Source organism: Rhipicephalus microplus, chromosome X (genome assembly GCF_043290135.1).
Source record: "Rhipicephalus microplus isolate Deutch F79 chromosome X, USDA_Rmic, whole genome shotgun sequence".
Taxonomy (NCBI): domain Eukaryota; kingdom Metazoa; phylum Arthropoda; class Arachnida; order Ixodida; family Ixodidae; genus Rhipicephalus; species Rhipicephalus microplus.
The window spans coordinates 378,717,122-378,740,072 of NC_134710.1; positions in this window are offsets into that span (position 1 = coordinate 378,717,122).

The following is a 22,951-nucleotide window of genomic DNA, read 5'->3' on the forward strand; positions in this document are numbered from 1 at the left end:
GCTCTTGATGCTTGAGAACGACTTGAAGCCGCGGTTGCACACGTGCACTGGGTCTGTGGCCGCCAGTACGCAGGCATTCCGGTAGACACTGCAGTAGAATTCGTGCTTTGGATGCCCGCAGTGGGTGTACACGTGTCCACTGCACGACTCGAGGGTGACGGCCTGTTATGTGCAACAATTGTGTACATCAATGCAACATATGAAAAAGGCGTCAATGTATAAAAGATTTAAAACACCAATAGGTGAGTTCTTGCTCTCGTAACCTTTTACAATATTGATTATATTAAAGAAAAGTGCTTCTTCAGCCACTGAAACTTGATCTCTTCCGATCACCCTTTTTGCACACCCTAGAGGGACCTCAATGCGTGGTGGCTAGAGGAAGATTCCGCAATTGGTGTGCCAGTTGTTGCGCAAAACGGTTGGCAGTGGCTGGCGCTTGGCGGGGCCTATGTTTTGAGATGTCGCATTACAATTGAACAAATATTACAATACCTACTCCATTGGTTCCTAACACGGAGTAGATATAGAAAAGAAAATGTTACCAGCAACCGCTAGGTTTTAGGTTCGTAGTAACGAAATGCGTTTACTCATCCATTTTGTAGTGGGTTTAGCTTAGGCCAACAACACGATGTACAAAGCGAAAATCACTTGGAACAAATCTTTGGTTTTGCACACTGTCCTGTAGTAATCTACCAAAAGATACCGCCTTGGCGGTGAGTCATATCCTTGTTCTGTGTGACCATATATATATATATATATATATATATATATATATATATATATATATATATATATATATATATATATATTGATACGGTATGAGCCGGGGGCCATGTTTCGTGTTTTGGAAACGAAGGTAGAGGAAGAGGAAGTTACTTGGTTCGGCCTATGTTCGCCATTATCGCCGATCGTAAACTCCATCCAACCGTACAAATATATATATATAAATATATATATATATATATATATATATATATATATATATATATATATATATATATATATATATATATATATATATATTTATATATATATATATATATATATATATATATATATATATATATATCAGATTTACCTGACAGTTATGCCAAGGTATGTATAGGGGAAGTTATTAGAGCCAATGTATTGTAAAGAAGAAGAAAAAAAAGTGGTTGAAGAAAGTATCTCGCCGTGAGCAGGAATTGAACGTACGTCCTTCGAGTAACGCGTTCCATGCTCTGCGGCTACGCCCCCCCCCCCCCCGCCACTTTATTGGCTTTATATGTGAATTTATACGCGGGACTGTCAGTCAGCGTCATCTGTATAGCCATAGCGGCGAGTGTGGAACACCCTTTTATGAGCCTGTGTGGCGTCACGTAGAACGTGAACTTATTACGCGTGAGCAGCTGACAAATACTCCCTCGTATACAACCTAACGGCACCAAGTCTGCCAGTACGAGGCCCTAAGGGAAAGAAGTATATACCTAAGGGCTCGTTTTTCCGTGTTTTAGTGTTACTTTAGTTCTTTACATTACAATGGTTCTAATAACTTCCTCTATACACTCCTTGGCAATATTGCCTGTTATATCTCAGTATATTGCGTCAAAACAAGGAAAAACGAGCCCCCTTAGATATACACTTCTTTTTCCTAAATAATTATATATATATATATATATATATATATATATATATATATATATATATATATATATATATATATATATATATATATATATATATTCCTAAGCAGATATAAGAACAATGCTCGTATACCTTTCCACGTGTTGAGCTCTGATCGCTTATACTTCGCGTCAAGAATGCATGACGGCCTTATTCTCTTACACCAGCGTTTTATAGAGTTACGTGAGTTGGGATCCATACGAACTTTACTTCGTACAACATTAAAATTTGTTGTTATCTCATTGAGCGCTTCCCTCTTGCGGTGAACCTGAAATTCTTTTTATATCGAGCTATTCACGCGCCACGCAAATATTACTAGTAGTGTCCACATGCTGGCTAATTAATAGATATGATAACAGCTAATCGGAATGTTACAGGAAGTAAGGCTAGCTTATCTATTAGTATCCGACACGGCGTAACTCAACGAAACACAGTCGTAAGTGGTCGCGCTCACTGCAAAGAGTGAAGTCAGCTTCGTGCTGTCGTAGCTTCAGTGCAAGCGCCACGTATTAGGATATAAGCTGTGTGCCGATCCTTGTCAAGGCAGTATGTGCCTGACGGCACCCGGCAGCTCAGAGTGCCAGTCAAGGGCCAACCACACGCATGCAATTTTCCAGCGACAGCGACAAGTGGCAGCGACAAACTTGCCCCGTAGCGCCCTCACGTCGCAATGACTGCAATCACATGTCGGCGACAGTCTCAATATTGCTATAGTGAAAACAATCACGTATATACCCCTAAATTGCGGAAAGAGTTGTATAAACGCAGCTAGATGACAACCTGTCAAAGTTATTGCTGATTTGTGTGGCCTAAGGAAGCCACAAAAGTATTTCATAACCTTTTTTTAGAACATTTGGTTTTAACGCGACAGGGTGCCCAGAAGCGTACGCTACGACGGCTATGACACACATCGCAGGACAAGTTCGCATTCCCTCAAGCGATCAAATGGCCATAAACTACCGTCTAAACATTAAAAGAGACCTGCGACAACAAGATCTAAAACAAAACACGGCCGCACACTCACTCTTAGATTGAGATGCGAATGTAAAAAAGATAGTTGATTTCTTGCATTACTTGAAGTACGGGCAAATAACTACCATGAGAGCAAATGGCAACCGAAGCGAGGTCCAGGGGACAGCCATGTTGTCGAAAATCGCCACGCTGGTGTTCGGCCGACAGACGATCTGTCGGCCGAACACCACAGAAATAGTTGACGCGAGAAGTGGCGACCACGCACGACTCTCAACGACAACAAATCGTTACGCTCGTCGCTTTCGTTTGTCGCTGTCGCTAGAAAATCACATGCGAGCGGATGCATCTTTACACTTCTGGACCCCCTGGTGGGCATCTCGCGCTGCAAGCGATGGCCGGTGCGTAGCGTCTGCGCTTCAGCTGCGGTCATCTCCTTCAATTGTACGCTTTCCCTAACACGTAGAGCATATGACACAAGGGACGATGTTTTCGTTCTTCGATGACTTATAAGGAACCTGAGAGTGATGATAAAAACATGGCTATAATTGCTATCGCAATAAAAGAAAGGACAGAACGCCACCATGACAGCAAAAACTGCACCAGATCTTAAGTGTTGGAGAAGCTTTGGTCCTATGGAGAACCTTAAAAGCCTCGTTACCTAATGCAATATTGATTCAATTCACATTTTTGCGTCTGTTATTCTTTTTCTCCTTTTTAAGCTCGTACAGTGAATTAGTAGTTTGATATGAACCAAATCATCTACACCAACGTTCTAAACTTTCTTCATTGGACAATTTTAATATCATTCTGTTATATAACTTCCTACGTTAAAAAAGTGTTATTTTGCACAAATTAAACAAAATAATAACAAATCAATGTTATCCCGAAGCTGACTGCTCTGGCATTCGAGAAGCGTAGCAAGTTTGTCTGGTTATATAATCAATTTCGGACAGTGCACACACAGCGCTTGTGCCTGAAGTTCTTCACGTCTTCAATCTTGTGCGCCATTTTATTTTGATGTCGATGTTCGCGTTACTTCAGTTATAGTTTTGTGCCCAACCCCAGATACATTTTCGCTTCAGGTCACACCGGTTTTAGTATTTCATATTGTATAAGACACTCAAAGCAGAAACGAAGGTATTGAACGATACAAGTCGAATACGATGCATTTAGCTCGATGCAGATGTAAAAGGAGATAATCCATGCATATCTCAACTTCATAGTACAGCTACAAATTTATGGCATTGTCACAAAATATTTCTATTAGAAAGCCATCTTGTCTCTAGTTTACAAGAGGAGACTTTTTTCCTGGTGTGAGAGGTATAACTTCAGACCGTTCGAGACAAGATATGAAGTTTCTTTTTCTTTCTTTTGTATATGATATTTTGCCGTCTGACAATCATTTATACTAACTACAGCCCAACTGAGCGAATTCTGCTTGACTGACTGATTGACAAAACGAATGAGAATCGCACAAACTGTTACAATGCAACCTTGAATAATTACAGACGCTCACTAAGCACATGAAAATTCTTGCTGGGTCATATGTTGAAGTTCGAATTAAATTATGCAAATAGGAAATATTTAGTCCATATAAACTCGTGCGTGCTATACTACATTTACAGTGTTAAGGTGCACTACGCAATATGTCGATGTTTACTTCACATGAGGACGACACCCGCATTCCTGTGACGTTTTTTTTTCATCCATGTTTGAATTAGCACTGGGTTTTTCAGATGGATCCGTACCAATGAAACGCATTCATTCCAAATGACATCACATATAGGTTTATAAAACGCTAGAAAGTCCGCTCGCGTCCCCATGATCAATTTCATGTTTCTTTTGAAATAGCAGTTAGCAAAAGCCATTCCTGCACCTTCCCTGCAAACATTTTGAACATGTGCCTATTTAGTATTCTTTGATGCAGGGGCAACTTCGTGATGTTACTACTTTACTTCGATATCGCAAGTGTTATATACGGTACTAAAAGACCCTCAAAGAAAATGATAAAAAAACTATTTCGTAAACAAAATGATAAGCTGCCCACTACCCTAATTTCATTAACGGAAGACTTCGAGGCATACATGGATTACATCACTGATACTGAGCCAACTTACACGTCTCAGTTGCACGTCGTCTTCTTCCTGAGCCCCAGTTGTGGCTGCGGTAACTGGCGGAGTCGTCACTGGGCTAGTCATCACCCTCTTCAGAAATAGTCGAGCGTTCCTTCCTTTCGTAGCCCTGCCCTTGACTCGGACTCTTGTACGAGCGCTGGTCGTCGTTTTCCTGCTCCCTTTTTCATCGACGTCCGGATGTACGACCCTCCTCATAATGAATCGCTGGCCAACGGTGTTGGGCGCTATCTCCTGCCGCTGCTTGAAGGCACCATACGCGACGTCTGGTGTGGTATCGTAAGGCGACAGCGAGTTGTGGACAACGGGCAGCCTGATGCCTAGGAGCAGCTTTGCAAAAGCGATGCCAAGGACGACACTCAGGAACTCGACACGGCTGGGTTTCGAGGGCTCGATCAAGGATTCGGGATCCCGCGTCTGCTCGGAAATGGGCCCTGAGCCATCTTCGTAGTAGTATCTCGGAAAGCTACGATCCGATGGCACAGCAGCTGCTTGCCACGGAGCTTCTGCCAGTAAAAATAAATCAGCTGGTGATGATGTAGCCCACGTCGGCAAAGGCGTCCATTGGCTGAGAAAAGTCCGCACTGGTGGTGAGACGACGCTGGGTCGCTCGGCATCCCCGTAAAACTGAGGCTTCTCTTGAACGGGCTGCATTCTCGCGAAATGCAAACGTGGACAATCGAAGGACGGTTACAAGCAGAACGAGGCAACGTGCGTGTGACGTTGGAACTTCTTTGTCTTCGATGCCTCACGGCACGCGCTCCAGATTCAAGAGTTCTTGTTGTTGTTCACCTTTTGATTGTGGCGCATACCCGCTATGGGAGATTGGCCAAGAATCAAGTGCTCTAAAAATTATTGTTCAGATTTAAAATAATGGAGATATAATAAAAAGATAACTGATAACCTAGGAAAATATGGTACTTGATCTAATGCATGCAATTTTTTAAATAAAAAACGAATTGGTTCTTAGAAAAGAGAAATATTCCGATTTATACGCATATAACTTTGTAGACACGTTAAATGAATGAAACAGATTAATTAGTCAGTCTATTAGTTACATCAGGATAGTTCCGGACGGCCGCGCATACTGCTGCAGTAGAGAACCCAGAAATGGAAGCTCCAAAAGGCACAATGGCAGGCAGAGGTAAGTCTATAGCAATACCACGTAAAGGTATTTTTAATATACTTTTTCGTAATGTGTTAAACCGCACGCAGGTCAAAAACAAATGATCTATTGTTACAACTTCGTCAGAAAACGCACACAGTGGTGAAAGTGCCTGAACAGACCTGTGTTTTGAGAAATTTAGATTTGGAACCCGGCAACACGGCCTTGTGATAACTACTTCTTGTTTACGAGTGCAGCAAAAGTCTCTACGCCAGGGATATAATCAATGACGATATTCGATAGAGTTTGTTAGTGCTGAACCTCTATGGACTTCTGTAGGCGTATGTCTGCGGAATCGTGCAGCAGTCAAATAAACGGATGACGGGCAGTGTGGTAGAATCAGTTCGCTAATTGACGATTCAGCTAAGAAATTGGCTATTTCATTTTTGAATAAGCCTTTATGTCAAGGCATCCAATCTAGTCGAACTTTTCCAAAATGTGCAGGCACTAGTGCACGGAACGCCTTTGGTACTTGATTATCAGCACCAACAGAAAGTGCCGTAGAGAGAGATAGGAAACTTATTATTATAACAGCTGATGTGATTGCTGTATCTAACTTGCGTAAAGTGAGCATTGACTACTGCCAGAAATTCAGCCACAAAAACGGGCATGAAATCAAGTAGTCGAAAGGAAGAAATCCAATCGAAAGTCGGGCTGAAACCCCAGGCTTTTCGTCACTTAGCGATGCGTCTGCAGCAATAATAACATTTGTTGTCAAACTGCTTAGATTATCTTGTAGTAAACCATCCAAAAAATAATGGGGAAGTAATTTGGCGTTATTAGGAAAAATATCGTGAAATTGAATTTCCACAGCGTATCAATTATCCCGACTCGGCATGATGTCGCATACATGTTCGTTTAGAGGCTCCAGTAAATTTTGCACAAACATAATGTGTGGGGTGTGAAATCGCGGCCATCTAGCACCAAAGAATGGTTCCGGGGAGGAAAAAAAGACTGCTTCTGAAAGTCGTAACGGTGATTCAAAATTCTTAAGGATGTTTGAACAGTCCGAAGACGAATATTTCAAGAAAGAGCAGCAACCCTCGATTCCAGATACATCACATTGTTAGCAACTGTTTCAAGCAGGCTAAGGCATTAACGCAAAGCATCTCTTTCCAAAAGAAGTAGAGACTGCAACTTGTAAGCTGGAACTCCAGAAAAATCTACACAACCTAATTCCAAATAGTACGATTGTAGATGAAATATATATTTACCACTGTGCCTCTTTTCTTACTTATGCGGTAGTTACTTAGCCTACGTAATATGCCAGTGGCCCGAACACCTTTTCTGCCACATATTCGATATGATGTCACCATTTAAGCGATGTTTGATAAATGACTTCAAGGTTTTAACAGATTCCACGTGTGGTATATCCTCATGATGGTAAGACAAAGAGATGTGTATGGGGTTTTGAAGCGGGAAAACAAGGAGGGCAAACTTACTCGGATTAAGTGAAAAGCAGTTGCCATCGAGCCAGCTCTTTATTATGTTATTGTAAGTCTGCAGCCGTCTGTATAAGGTCTGAATGTTATCTGCGATTTAAAAAAACGCGATATTGTCTGCATAAACATACGTTCTTACATCCTGTTTAGGTAGGATGGTGCTCATTAGTAAATAAATAGCACCGGGAAAGCACTGAGCCGTGCAGTACTCCCATGGTTTTTGTATGAGTATATCATGAAAACCCATCTTTAAAACAATAAATATTCCTGTCTTCAAGAAAATTGTGAACCCACGCTACTTTGTATCATGGAAATTTAGGGTATTGTAATTGATCTTTTAAAATACAGTGCTCAACAGTATCATATGTTTTAGCAATGTCTAAGGTTACTCAAGCTTCATATATATATATATATATATATATATATATATATATATATATATATATATATATATATATATATATATATATATATATATATATATATATATATATATATATATATATATGTAGCCGAGCTGATGGAAGCCGACTTCCTAAATCAACGTGGGCATCCCAACTCGAACATCCACAACTGAACCCAATTTGACAGAACTTTGAATTGACCTCACGTTAAAAAGTTCATTATTTTGTATAATGATGATTCTCTCTACCAAGTTCATTAAATTTGATGTCAGTGCGATTGCCCATACGCTATCCAACATGCATGCTTCAATTTTAATTTTGAGCAACAGTGTAAATATGTAGAGTTTTCATTCTGGAGGTGTCCATGCGTTTCCTAACGAAGAATTCACTAGTTGTAGCAAAAGAGTCGGCGATTCTTGGAGTAAAAAAATTTAACATACACTTCATAATTCCATCTGGTCCGGGAGCTGTCCTTGGTAAGCATAACACTGACTCAATTCAGCTAAAGAAACTTCTGAAAATTCATGCAAGTTTTCCAGCATGGTCCGGATAGCCGAAAAATTAGCAGTGAAGGGGCATTCTAAACTTTGCGTTATGTCATCCAAAGAGGTGTCCTACTTCTTGCGGCGTCAAGACACACGACTGCAACGTTAAAGGTGCTGGCAGTACTTTTCTTCTCAGAAGGTAAGCGAACAGAGCACGCTTATTTCTTGATTTTGCAACATAATCGCAATGTCTTCTGTCGTAATTTTCTTTCGCGTGGTGCTAGCACACCTGAATACGTCAGCAAGGAATGGATAGTCCTTCAAGTTTTTTTGGGCTTTGATTATGAAGAAGTTTTCTCCAAACGGCTTCTCTTCTAAAATCCCGCGTACACTCATCGTTCCATCAACGAGAACAGGATCGTTTATTCCTTGGAATAGAAAACTCGGAATTGTTTCCAGATCTTTCCAGCATTGAACCAATCGTAGATGCAATCTCCTTAGTACTGGCATTTCGAAGCTTAGAAATGGCAGAACGGAGGTAGACTTATAATTCGCGAAGTTTGATGTATGTGCGCTTTGGCTGGTCTAAAGTTATTGTTGGACAAGTAATATCAAAAACTACAGGAAGATGGTCGCTGTTATTTGCCGAATCCAGAACATCCTATGAGAAAACCTTGATTGCTTTGGAGCAAAACGTATAATCTAATACCAAAACGCTGTCAAGATATCGCGTACTTTGCTCACCGGAGGGCAAGTAACACAGTATAACTGAAAAAAGGTAGCATCCGTGGAGACAGTAGTCTAATGCTTATTATTTCACAATCTGAGTCTAACAATCTGAAAGAAATTTTCGCCCTATGGCATAATTTATTTGATACAAGATTGATTAAACCACCACTTCGTGATCGGCTATGTAACCGAAAAGAACACAAACCGGCAAGATGGAAATTTTTATCTGATGTAAGCCAAGTTTGATCCAGAATTATATTATCAAGATTAAAATTATTATAAAAATAATGTGAGTCGGTTGAGGCTCAGATTATAGAGCAGCAGTTCCACTGTGGTACACTCAACTGACCTATGGTGTTGGACGCACAAAAGAGGCGCGTGCCACGTCCTTCTTAGCATGTTTACGCGAAATGCCTGATTCATTCCGTTTAGTTTTTTTATCGAAGTTTTGTTACCATAACTTCTCATTTGCCTTGTGCTGCCTCAAGAGCTAATCCACGGACACTTAAGGTGCCAAAAATTTGTGTCTGTATCTTGGGAATATTTAATTGTGCAAAATCCAATAGGATCTCAGTAACTGATAATTGAGGAGCCATTCCTATGCTTGAATTAGGATGGCCAGTGAATTCGTTCAGCACACGACATTTATTTGATACACAATACTGAGCCATAGCAAATCACACACTTTCCAACTAAATGCCAAATACTTATCCAGAAAGTGTGCATTGTATATTGGGCATTTCAACCTCTGCATTTAGGTTGCCTGAGTCTTATTGCTACGAAGCCCGTCATGTCGTCTCACTCGCCGCAAGCGCTTGACGTTTCGTACATTATCTTAACTTGCGTTTGCTGCTAATGCGTGCCCTTTACTTTCAGGGGGCGTGTGGTTTGAAGAAGCCAGTGACGACAATTCATCCATCTTCCTGGAATAGTGGCCCAGCACGGTCGGAAATGGAATACTAGCTGAGCTATCAGCGGGAAGTGAAAAACTAATTGAAATATCGGTGGAACGACTCGTTGGGTTTTACAAGCTCAACTTCAACGCACGCATTCGCAATTGTCGCACATTACCGTACACCGACAATTACTCATTGGTGGTATACACCCTACTCCACAACCAAGACAGATGAAGAGAATGAAACATTGCCATATTAGCCAACAATAGGATATTGCACGCTCAAAAAAAAAAAAATAAACTCCATTGAGCCGGATTTAAACCACCAACCAATGAGTAACCATTGCACAATATGGTGTTTCTATGGTACACTGTTCTACCAACTATGCTATTGACAAAATGATTAGTGGGGTTTTGCATGCTCTATTTCAACGCACTTATTCGAAACCATCCTACATCAGCATACACCGTGAATTACTGTTGACTACACAGGCAAGACAGAGAAATAAATGAAATGTAGCAATATTATCAGAAAAATAGAATAACGCACGCCAAAAACTTCGTCGAGCTGGAATCGAACCAGCGTGCTATGTATAACCATTGCGCAATATGGCGCTATTAACGTCCAATAATTTACCAAATGAGCTGTGGACATTTTTTCATTACCAGCTTCAGTATATACATATCAACGAAACATTTTAACAGCACAAAAGAAATTTAAAGGTTAAAAAATTTAATTCACTTACTAACGTTACTCTAAAACTAGCGCTGTTTTAACAATAATTCTACATGCTGCAGCCATACTAGCACATGTGTGGGAGACTTTTGTTCTTCAAAAAATGTCTGAAGGCTTTCTTCGAATTATTTATTCGCTGATCATGCGTCAGCATCTCCATTTCACACTACAAAACGACATCTTCATCCACAAATCAGTACAAAAATCATATTTAAGTTCTATGAAACACCGTCTTCACTGTCAATGGCCAAAAACTGTATTCTTTGAGGATGCAGGGGGAAATTTTTCTTAAGGGTGCGTTGCAAATTATCCCACTGAACACTGCACCCCAACTGTTCAGGAATACATGGTCAATTGTTCCGACTCGTTTACGTGTATCACATTGTACACCCAAGGGTAGATAAAAACCCGTTTCATTCATCCAAGCCTTCACGTCAGCGTGGCAGTGTGCAAGCGAAAGAAAAACGTTTTAACACCAGGTGGTACGGGCATCTTTTTTACTCGCTTAAGCGTGTCTTTTCCTCTTTCTGTACAATACTGAGTTCCATAGAGTGGCAAGGGCAACACGATTTCACATAGGTCTCTCTGCAACTTTTTCTATTTTTATGGTGTAAATGTCTCATTCAAAGTCGAGTGAACAAAAAGCGCTTTGACATAACTGCTTCTTTTATGTAACCGCGCATACTTGTGTGAATATGCTCACTCGAAACAATGAGTTCAGGTAAAGCTTGATAACCTCAGCGGGCAGGAAGGTATGCTCTACATTCTTTTAAAACATAAATCGGCTGACTATTGGTCGCAAACACAAATGGCTTAAATGCAGCCCGCCATCACGGACTCGCAAAAACAAGTTTGTTCTGCTAGTTCACTCTCATGTGGAGCCCTAAATAAACCCTGGAAAATGTGCGATGAAGTTTTTGGACATTCATTCTGCAACTTGCATGAGGTACCACAGATTACTTATGAAAAATAGGTTGCTAACTGTCGCCTTAGAAACGACTGACAGGTACCAGCTATTCCAGTTTTTAGATTTTTTTTTGCAGTAATGAATTTTCTCATGCCAGTTGAGTTCACTGTCAATACCGTTGTCCAGGGGTACTCCCAATACCTAACAGGAGGGGCAAAGAAACTTAGGTTGGCGAATGTGTCGAAAGTAGACGGCCACTCGCCGTGACAGAATCAGTGGCACTTTCTCCAGTTCACAGTACTTCCACCGGCAACACAAAAGGACAGGACTGTTTTAACAACATGCAGTATACTCTTTTAGTCAGTACAGAATGTGGCGAAATCATCGGCGTAGACCAGCAAACGCACCTCTATTTCTTGTAAATTAAAGCCACATATCACGTCTCTTTGTATCATCATAATCATAATCATCATCATCATCAACAACAACACCATCATCATCAGCCTGACTACGTCCACTGCAGGACAAAGGCCTCTCCCATGTTCCGCCAGTCAACTCGTTCTTGTGCCTGCTGCTGCCATTTTACACCCCCAAAAGAGACAAGGATTGCAGTGTTAGTTCTATACTTTCAAGTATTCTTTTTATTAATAAGTAGCACCTGCTTTGAGAATATTTCCTTCAGAAAACCATACTGGCAAACCGATATCAGGTTGTGTTAAGTTCAAAAACCAATCAGACCTGCAATTGATGATTCCTTCAATTAACTTTTAAAATACTTACAACACAGAAAGAATATATAAAATTCCATCACATTACCAAATTTGCATAATGGGCATAACCTGGTAATTTTTACGTCATAAGAAACACACCAGTAGTAAACATTCGATTAGCGAAATAAGACAAAACGTTTAATATATAAAAGGTGCATCCTGAATAATGAGAACCTATCATTATAAGGTGACAACAAGAATTGAACATCGTCAGTTCTGGTTATAGGAATGATACTAAAATATATAATGCATCATCTACAACTGTGATACAAGTCGGGCCATTCAAGAAAGAAATTACATTTTACTCCTGCATCACTTCGGAGGGCCAGGCGCAATTCCTAAAATGACGACACATTGCAGACTACCGACCACCGCGCCTCAAGCGCGTTGGCTGTGTTGGGCTTCGCTTTTTTAAGCTCGTGCTGGGCCCTCCCATCTTCAAGTACACTCCAACCGTGCGAAACGAAACGCCCGATGACATTGGCCACTGGATTTTCTGAAGTAGGGGTGGCGAAATACGCCAGTCATAGTCTATTAGGCCAGTGTAGCAGGTGACTAGATTATCATGAGTGTTCATAACAATGATTTCACTTGTGTTACTTTTTAAGTATTTAACGCACGTGCACTTTGCGCGCTATATTCCGAAGTGCCTTTCACTCATACACACAAATCGAAGTCGACCGATGGTTGATATAACGATGCTCACTCATTCTGGAAGTCTCGGTAGAATGTGGCAGTTGCACTGTTCCGGGTTTTCTGTTCCGCTCTCATGGTTAGGCTAATACCAGCAACTGATCTTTCGGAATCTCCCACCGGACACGGCATCTTGGAAGAAAGGCTCCAGTTCTCTCATTTAGCCCGACAAACCAACTCTACAATTTACACAGTTAATAATTTTGATTTATATTTGTACTGCTATATTGAGGTCTCTACTAATGTTAAGATGCCTCCTGCAAAATAAAAAAAAAACGCCAGGCTTGCGCGGAAGGCTCAGCACAGTCACATCGAAAGCTAGAAAAGCGGCTTTTCAGAGCTTTTCTATACACTCATTGGGTAACTCCTGCAAGCCCACTTGCTCGGTAACCACTACGGCATTAATAATTAAAAACTTAGAGTAGTAGGCCGGCATTTCCTACGCTATTCTTCGACATTCTTTACGGAAGCGTCGTATTCGCTAAACTGTTACGAGGATTTTTGTGTACGCTGTTCATGGAGTAGCTGAACACAATGAGGAATTGTGCCTGAAGTGGGTATGTGCCACAGTTATTAAATGATTAATAACAAGCTTTTGTAATGGTTTGGAGCTTTAAACGACCCATTCTGTGTGCTATGCGCATTGTGTGACGCCTGGAATTTTTTTGTTGTTGTTATAAAATGCTTTATTCTTCAAAATATTGTCATTCTTTTCCTGACATCAAACCTTCTGAGGGCAAGTTTGCAAACAAGTCCCAAGCACCGGCGTAGCTCAGTAGTAGAATACTGGACGGGCATCCAGCAGACCCGCGTTCCTGCCCCACAGTGTCATTGGTACTAGATTATTTTGCTAATTTCGCGCGATGTGGTTACGAACACGAGCGGAGGCGGCGGCGCAACACTACGGCGCTGCGCGAGACCTGAGTTGTGATCTCATAAGAGGTTTTGCTGTAAAAATAATTGTAATATATCTGAAAGAATCAACAAATAATTCAATTACCTGTATGTTAAAGTTTTCGCAAGTGTTTAATAATAATGATTATACTAATTTTAGTAGCCGGAGGTTTTAGAAAGAGCGCAGAGAAGTCGCCGAACGTGCGGAGACATTGGACTACAAGATAAATTTCGAAGAGATGGCCATCTTCGAAAGTGAGCCGAACTGGAGGAGGAGGTTGTTACTCGAGTCGTGGCACATTCAGGGAACAGCCCACAACATCAACCGCTCTCTCGGAACCCTTCCCCCAGTGTACACACACGGACTGTACTCTACGGCAGAACAAGAGAGAGAGACACAGAGAGAGGGGTCATTAGCCACCCCTCGAAAGCTTTGAAGATGCTGCTGCTACGTAGCCTACGCAGTCACCCCTGGAGAAGGAATCAAGACGGTTCCGAAACGTAGGGTCTCTTAAAAACTTCTGGTTGAAGCCTATATCATCTCCCAAGAGCCTAAAGTCATTGAATACCTATCACAATAAACGAGTACCAAAAGTAACGAAGGAACAAAGTTTGGTGTTTTTACCCATTGTCACCGCGCATAAGATGTGTCTGTGCTAATAAGTTTGTTCTCACTTTTGGGCATCCCATTTGACGTGAATTACGATTCTGTAACGTGAAAATTTAGATGATTTGGGGGTGCGTGGTGAAGTACAGTGAAACAACCAGGATGAGGTCGATAAGAAGAAAACACAACGTTTAGATTGTATGTACAACAAATAATATTGCAGAGCTAGTTCAAGACAAAACCCCAACTAAATTATCGTAGCGCTTCATTTCATGAGGAGAGGACATGTTCTTCCTCACGATGATCTTGTGATAGCCCCGGACACGATAGTACTGTGACCGCAGCTTACACAGCGATTCTTCCACTTCTAAGTATGTTGTCACATATTGTCGCTTGTTTTCTTTCTACTGTTCGCATTTTTATTTTCACTTAACAAAGCAGAAAAGTCCAGCCCGTATTTTGTGCATATATTATATGCTGTGATTTGTCTTTTTTCTTTGTTAGTATTTCGTTTTTTGCCGTGCAAATTTTCAATGGTGTGATGTACCACTCTTTGAATTCGTAAATCCCTCTACAACAATGCCCCCACAGGGCGCTGTAGGTACATTTATAAACAAATAAAACTACAGGGCCGCGTCCGGCATAGCCTGCTCACGTGTAGCTGTGTGCTGCGCGCGTCCTGAGCTATCAAATACGTCGATCCCTGCGCTGCAAAGTGCGACGAGTCTGATCTAATACAGACACTTTATTTGCCTTGCACGGCTCTCTAACAAAGCACAACGACTGTTCCCGTGTCAGGGCGAAGCAAAAGGTTTCCGCTCTAAGATAGTACCTCGAGGCTTTGCTGCACAATCTCGTGTGTTGCGTTACAGACGCCTAATGGGTACTCCAGAGTCACAAAAAGAAGAAATATGGCGTACAGGGCACCTCGCAATGCTACTTATTGTCAGCATAATACGAAAGTTTTAAAGAGTCAATGCTACACGTGCACGTGTTTCTTTCCTTGCAGCTCGGTTAATTTTTTCCACCAGGAAGTGAAGCGAAATCGCCGATTGAGAAGGCGCTGAGAACGAGGCACAATTAGGCAATCGCCCTCTACTTTTGAGACGAGGCTCAAGCGTCCTCCCAAGGTTTTCGCTCGCAATCAACGACACCGAAGCCGAAATGTCTCCGGCACGAGCTCTTTAATGCCTCAGAGATAATAGTCGACTGTCGAGACAAGAGGCGTATGCCACGAATAACTAAAAATTTGGATGATACCGAAGTATATCTGCACAAAATGTTTTCACTCAAGTTCCTCGCGTTAGCTGAAGTCATGCAAAATTCTCCATAAAATATTTGACGGAGCGAAAGTGCCAATATTGCAGTAGCTTATAATTGCGAAATGTGACTTCAGGAAACACACGGGAAAACTAACAGTTCATGAAAAGTGGTTCGTGTTGACCATATTGTGTGTTCTGTTTCAGTCTTTTATAGTGCTTTTCGCGGCCACTTTTCCGAATAATGTGTCAGCAAACGAAGTGCCCTCGAGTCTTCCAAGTCTTAAAAGCCATACACCACCTTTTGACACTAGGAAGCAAAAATAAATACTACAAAGCAATTCTTCCTTTATCTGTCTGAATAATTTGCAACACATGACAACGAAATCGATTGAACCATTGAATTGTGAGTAGCATACTACTGCGTTCGTTGTGATGAAACATCATTGAAAGTGTTTTAGGGATCCCTCATTATAATAAAAACGCAGAGTGCTTCTTTCTTGTGACTCCTTTTCTTTTGCTGTTACGTGCCTAGAAGAGTTCATCGCGAATTCAACTAGTTGTTCAACAGTCTGATTGCTCTCGTATACGCGCACAATGTAGAATATAACGGAAAATTTCATACTTTATCTGTTAAGTGGTGTTTGTTTTTTACAAAACGGTCTGACACAAAGAGAGTAAAATGTTAGCATTTTTCTATTTTGCTCCATGATGTTACATTTGAATTGGAAGGCGATTAAAAAAATGTATTATGCACTTTGAAAAAGTACTGATCTAAAATGGCAGGACAAGAAGCAGTGAATAGGGTATGTGAGGGTAACCCCCCCCCCCCCCAAAATATTGAATTACCATTTTTGGCACCGAAAAATCTACTGCACTCTGATGAACAAACCTGTGAAAGCGCGGCATCGAACGCTCAATCCAAGTGATTTAAATGTCGCGCTGAAGTGCGCCGCCCGCGCCACGGCGTAAGCAGTAAGCACACGTAAAACATCGTTTTACTCAAATGGCGTTTTCTGTACATTATTCAACCTCATTGTACCTTTCCTCAAAAATTTTTCAATATAATTTGACGAAATTTCGCTTGCATAAACTACAACGTATTGGAAAAAAGTCTTAACTGAAAAAATTGCTGATTTCATAAAATGTGAAGCTGTAACGAAAGTTCACAACAATACGCACCCACCATCGAGTTGTGCAAGCAGTATTTTTATTTTTTTCCATAAATTTATGGAACTAATATTTTTAATTCGGGTATACCCTATGAGTCTCTACAACATGACGGCCGAATATGGTTACAATACTTTTGATAGTTGTAGAGAACAAGTGGATAAAAAAGTGAACCCCCTTTGAAATTTTGAAGTAGGCCATATTAAGGATAAGCAACCTAGGATTACAAAAAGGGTATCACTTGATACCCAGTGGCATTTTTTGAGCACGTAAACTTTTATGATAACACTTTCAGCCGTTTATAGTATACTATGCTAAAACTGACATATAGCATTTACCTTATCATATTCCCTTAAGCTCACAAGAAGAGCTTGAGCAGTTTTGGAGGCTTTTCAGAAATGCCATGAAAACATAGGAGCTGCCGGCTGTGCAGAAGTTTATCCCTGTTCACAATAAGGACAGTTCACTGTTTAAGCCGCTTCGCCCACGAAACCAAGGAGGACACCGAGAAAACACAAGATGGCGTTAATTTTGTAGCAAAGTATTTCTCGTGGTGAATCCAAGCCCAAAATAAATGTTTCACAGAATATGACCCTAACCAAATCTGAATACTGAGTATCAAAGTACGGTGAGCTATACAGATTTTACCTACAAAATATAGAATTTAGGTTTTGTATTAGGCCCATTACTTTTATCAGCACCAAATGACTGTGTTTTTCCCGGTTCTAGTTCAAGTAGGCATGGCTCTCTTAGAATACATTGAATGAAGAGAGACCAGACGATTCGACATGAACTTCAAATTTAATTATCAAAATGCACGACATTTATAAATCAAGGACGAAACAGTATGGTGCAGCGTGCCCGAAGGTAAATGCTACCTTCTGACACATACTCCGCAACATGCACTGAGCGAATCGAACTGGTTAGACCCGATCAAGATGCGGTGCGACTTCAGTGCGCGCCGGGTCACGTTGACACAGCGAGCTCCACCGTGTGCCTGCATGTTGGCGAAAAAAGGGTGCCTCAGCTGGCGAGGTGAGCACGTCTCGGCAGCTGGCGTCTCGTCGCACTCCGACTCTGTGCGAAGCACGCAGCGCCGGCGGCATTCTTCCCAGCTGTGGTACACGCCACGACGGCCCACGGACAAGCACGTACCCTGCGGGAAGCTCCACGCGACGCACTTCTTGCCACCAAAGTACCGCGGCACGTCCAGAACGTCTTGCCTACATAAGATAAACAAGTTTTGGTGTTGTTTTACGATCGCCATTGTTTGTGGTTAATTTATTTATGGTGAATGCGTTAAAAGCGTCCACTCTATGTACATAAGCCAACCAAGTCCCCGAAAAAGAAAGTTAACCAGCGAATATAATGCTGCCTTATTCAATTCTGGGTCATTTGAGATTGCGAAGAGTAGACGCAAACAGTTTGAGAGACACTTGTATGTATGTATCTGCAACGCTATACCACGGCTTGAGTGGAGTGACTGGTGCGAACAATTATGTGAAGCCCTTTACACCTCAACCGCCTTCGACAGAGCGTAGCGACAGTGCCTCGCTGGCCGGAAGGCTACGGAAAGGCGCGCCTTCCACAACAGCTCACCAGGGAGATGTCCTCTCACCTGACACTCGCCCATATCTGAAGGATGACGTCATCAGTGGCCGCATGACGCAACATAGTGGCACTACTCTCACTACTGTAGCGCCACAGGCGGTCTGCGTAATCTGTCGTGGTGGTGGTGTTGGTGGTAGGGGTTAGATGAGCAAGAAGGCGCTAATTTCGGCAGCCTGGTAGGGAGGACGGCACAGCGCCTACAAATCTGTCGTCCTTCTACTGTGGTTCACTCCTCTCCGCACTCTCTTGTTGTCATTGTTTTTCGTCGTCAGCTATGCTCCGCGCTCGTTCTTTTTCATCCTCGTTAACTCTGCTAGTTATTAGGCCACCAACACTGCTCATTGCTGAAGCAGGTGCCTGAAACCTTCGCTTTGAAAAACAGGTACAACTACAACAATAATAGTCATAATTAGAATAAATTATTATTATTATTATTATTATTATTATTATTATTATTATTATTATTAATATTATTATTATTATTATTATTATTATTATTATTATTAATATTATTATTATTATTATCTGAAGTTGAACGTCCCAAAATCACGCTACGAATTTGGAAAACGCACAGTGAAGGGCTGCGGAAGTTTCGACCACCTAGGGTTGCTTAATCGACGTGTGCTTAAATATATGCAAATGAGCTTCGCTTAAAAAAACGAAGGCTAAATTCATGTCAGGGCAACGCCAACCGTGTTTGAAGTTCTGAATATCCGCGGTTGAAGAGCGTAATACGTTTTTTATTATTTCTATATAAACTTTCAGTGCTCGCCTGCTTTGCACAGCACTTCGTGCATTGCAGGCGTCGTGAACTAAGTGAAACGCCAACAGCCCCGTTAAGACAACCGAAGCCAGCCGTGGCGTACCTGCCAGCCCTGCAAGCGCACAACCTCCGACCGAGTGGCCCACGCACGTAACGGGGGACAAAAGTGCGGTTAGAGGACTATTGGTCGTGATATCAGCAGAACAGACGTTTGCTCCCTTTCTTCTTCCTTCACTTTGCCACCTGATAGCTGCGCTCTAAAATGATGGCTTATCCCTCTTTCCAACAATAGTTCATAACAGTGAACTGAAACTACTGTAATGGAAGTAGAAAAACAGTTCTGTTGGACGTTAGCAACTTACTTCTAAACTCTCTGTTGCTATTCAATCACCATAGCAGCATTTGATATCAACGCACTCATGTTGACACCAACTGCCTATTCTCTGCCGAGCACATTGTTTGCACCACGTGGCGTCTGTGGTAGCGGGATATGAGGCGACACACATCAAGAATTTGAATAATAGTTCTCCGAGAGAGCATCAAAAGCATGCAATAATCGCCCTCCACGTTAGCGTGTGTCTCATTTGACCAACACAGTCACTTTAACGAGATTTTTTCGACGATGTTCGGTTCCTGCGAGTGTTGAAGGAGTAGTGATAATTTTAACAATATGGGATTGTTGCTCTTATTAGAAACGCGGGTATTGGTAACCGCAAAAAAAGCAGTGTAGTGTGGTGCCTGGAAAAGCATCGCTTATATAGGACACTTTACGTTTCGATATCGAGGGAGCCACTTCGTTGCCTTTAGGAGCCATGTGACGTGACGCGGAAGACTTCTATCCGTGACGTACTAACGGTAGATTTGTGATGGTTCAAGTAAACAACAACGGGTGTATATTCTCCAACAGTGTTGCGGAGTTGTGACTCAGGAATTATCATAATTTCGAAATCATTTCGCATTTTAGCAGCCTCGGAATGGAAGGAACACAATGCTGTGAGGAATGGAATTGGAATTTAATTAAGCATCTTTTTACCGGAATAGAATGGTTCTAGAATTACGGTTTTTACCAAAAATACAGGATGTTTTCGTCAACGAGCTATTTTTTAATTTCAAACATTAGTAAATGAGAGGCTCGAATATCAATAAAGCAGCGTTTTTAAAATGGCTTGGCTGATTACAAGCACAATATATTCATAAGCAACGCAATGGTTAGGTGGGCAGAATAGATTGAGTAGTTTGCGGGTATAAATTGGCAGCAGCAATCACAGGACCGGGTTAGCTGCCGGAACATGGGAGAGGCCTTTGTCTTGCAATGAACGTTGGCAGGCTGATTATGATAATGATGATGATGAAATTTATAAGCAGCGCATATACTAAATGTTTGTCCTTATATTGACAGTGCTCCTCTGAAGTTTGTCTCTATTTTTCTTGTAGCTGTAGTCGAGTTGAACTAGGGCGGCAACATGACCACCTCCACACTTTACACCATGTCCTTTCTTTTTTCTCGGTGGCACCCGAGCTACAGCCGAAGCCGTCTGTTCTCTTTACATCCTTCATGTCTTTGTGCTAGCTTCTCTCACTCTATGCCAACTCGGACGCGTCTTTCGAAAAACCCTTGTGATGTTGTGATTTGTATTAACACTGGTGCGGTGATTTTGTTCACTGCAATTTGCCCTCGTACTCTCCCCCCCCCCCTTTTGTCATACTGCACTTCTTGTCTAGACACAAGAGCGCCTTCGCAAGAAACTCTGACGGCGAAGAACTCTCGGTTGGCGCATCAAACACTCGTACAGGATGAACTGTGTCCGCTCCCCCTTCGTACAGACAGAGAGAGAATGCGAATAAACTTTTGAAAGCATTGCTTTCGGAAGCCGCCTGAAGCAGCAAAGCTGACGTAACGAAGGCCACAGCGGCGCTTCCCGATTCCCGAAGAAAACCTACGCGCCGAACTAAACCTACGTTCCCTCTGTACTATGGAGAGGGGTGGGAAAGCCCGGGAGCCACAGCCACCGCTGCCGCCGGTTTTGGCGGTTAGAGAAGCGCTACTATAATGAACTACTACACAGGCTCCTGAGTCCAGCACTTCTCGCTTGAGCAGCTCATATTTGTGAAGCGCAACACATAGGTAGACAGCAATTGTCATATCTTATTTGCTTATAAGCAACTGTTATAAGGGGCCATCCAGTGAGAATTCAGGTTTTATAACCAAACGGCGAATCGCTTATTTAGCTCTTAGCTTTACGTTGCAAAATTTTGGTGAATAGAAACCAAATGTTTTGAAAGCAAACATTCGACAGAAGTCTGTCTGGTTGGGTATGAAACTGGGAGATGATTGAGACTCCACCGAAAAGTTGTTACTTTGTTACTCCAGTTGTGGCACATTTCTTACTTGCGTCGTGGCCCATACAGAGGACAGCCCATAATATCAACCACTATCGCCACCCTTCCTCCAGTGTATTCACACGCACTGCACTCCACGGCAAAACGAGAGAGAGAGAGAGAGAGAGAGAGAGGTTCAATAGCCAACCCGCGAGTGCTTTGAAGACGACGCTGCTACTTAGCCTCTGCAGTCACCCATGAGGAAGGAACCAAGTGGGTTCCAAAACGTCAGGTTTCTTCAAAAACGTTTGGTTGGAGTCTAAATGATCTCCCAACCAAAATGATGGTATTTTTGTCCCTTGCTGTGCTTGCGACCTTTATTGCAGTTGTAGGGAACTATGCGAACGACGACGAAGAAGCATGAAACGGCAAGCCACAGCGTTGGTGCACACGCGCGACCCAATCTTGCGTTTGTTTTGTATTTTTGGCCTGTGGCGTTCCTCGCTCTTCTGGCGTTCCTCGGCCTTCCAGTAGGTCTGTACGTAAATAAACTGCGTGACATCTGGTGGAGGTGTGTGGACTACCGTACAAATCTGGAACTTCGCTCCCGTAAGCTTCCCCCTCTACGTGACACGAACATGGCCACCGAGACGCCTCTCCAGGGGGGACCTTCGACCGTCCATGTCACTTGCGGCGCCGTGTATCCTCAACGAGACCCTCCTATTTTCACGGGCTCCACTGAGTCGGATGTCGAAGATTGGTTGGCGAGGTACGACAAAGTCGGCGCAAGTAAAAAATGGGACGACCCAAGTAAGCTGGGCTACGTCACATTCTACCTTGCGGACACCGCGCAACTGTGGTTTAATAACCACGCAGCTGACATTACTACGTGGTCTGCATTCAAGACTTCTATTACGGACGTCTTTAGACGACCTGCGGCACGCAAACTTCAAGCCGAGCACCGTTTACGTCACCGTGCGCAGCAACCAGGCGAGACCTACACGGGCAACATTGAAGATGTGTTGCATCTATGCAACCACATCAACTCTACCATGCCGGAGGAAGAAAAAATCAGGCACATAATGAAAGGCATTGACGACGGCGCCTTTCAGATGTTGCTCGCGAGAAATCCCCCCACAATTGCTGTCCTTGTTTCCCTCTGTCAAAGCTTCGATGAATTGCGTAGGCAGCGCGCAATTGCTCGTCAAGCCCTCACGGGGCCAGACGCGCTTGCAAGCTTGTACCTAGCTGCACATCCTACCGATCAGCAGCTGCTGCTTTCGACAATCAAAGACTTCGTCCGCGAAGAGGTATCGCGCCAGCTGTCACTGCTGCC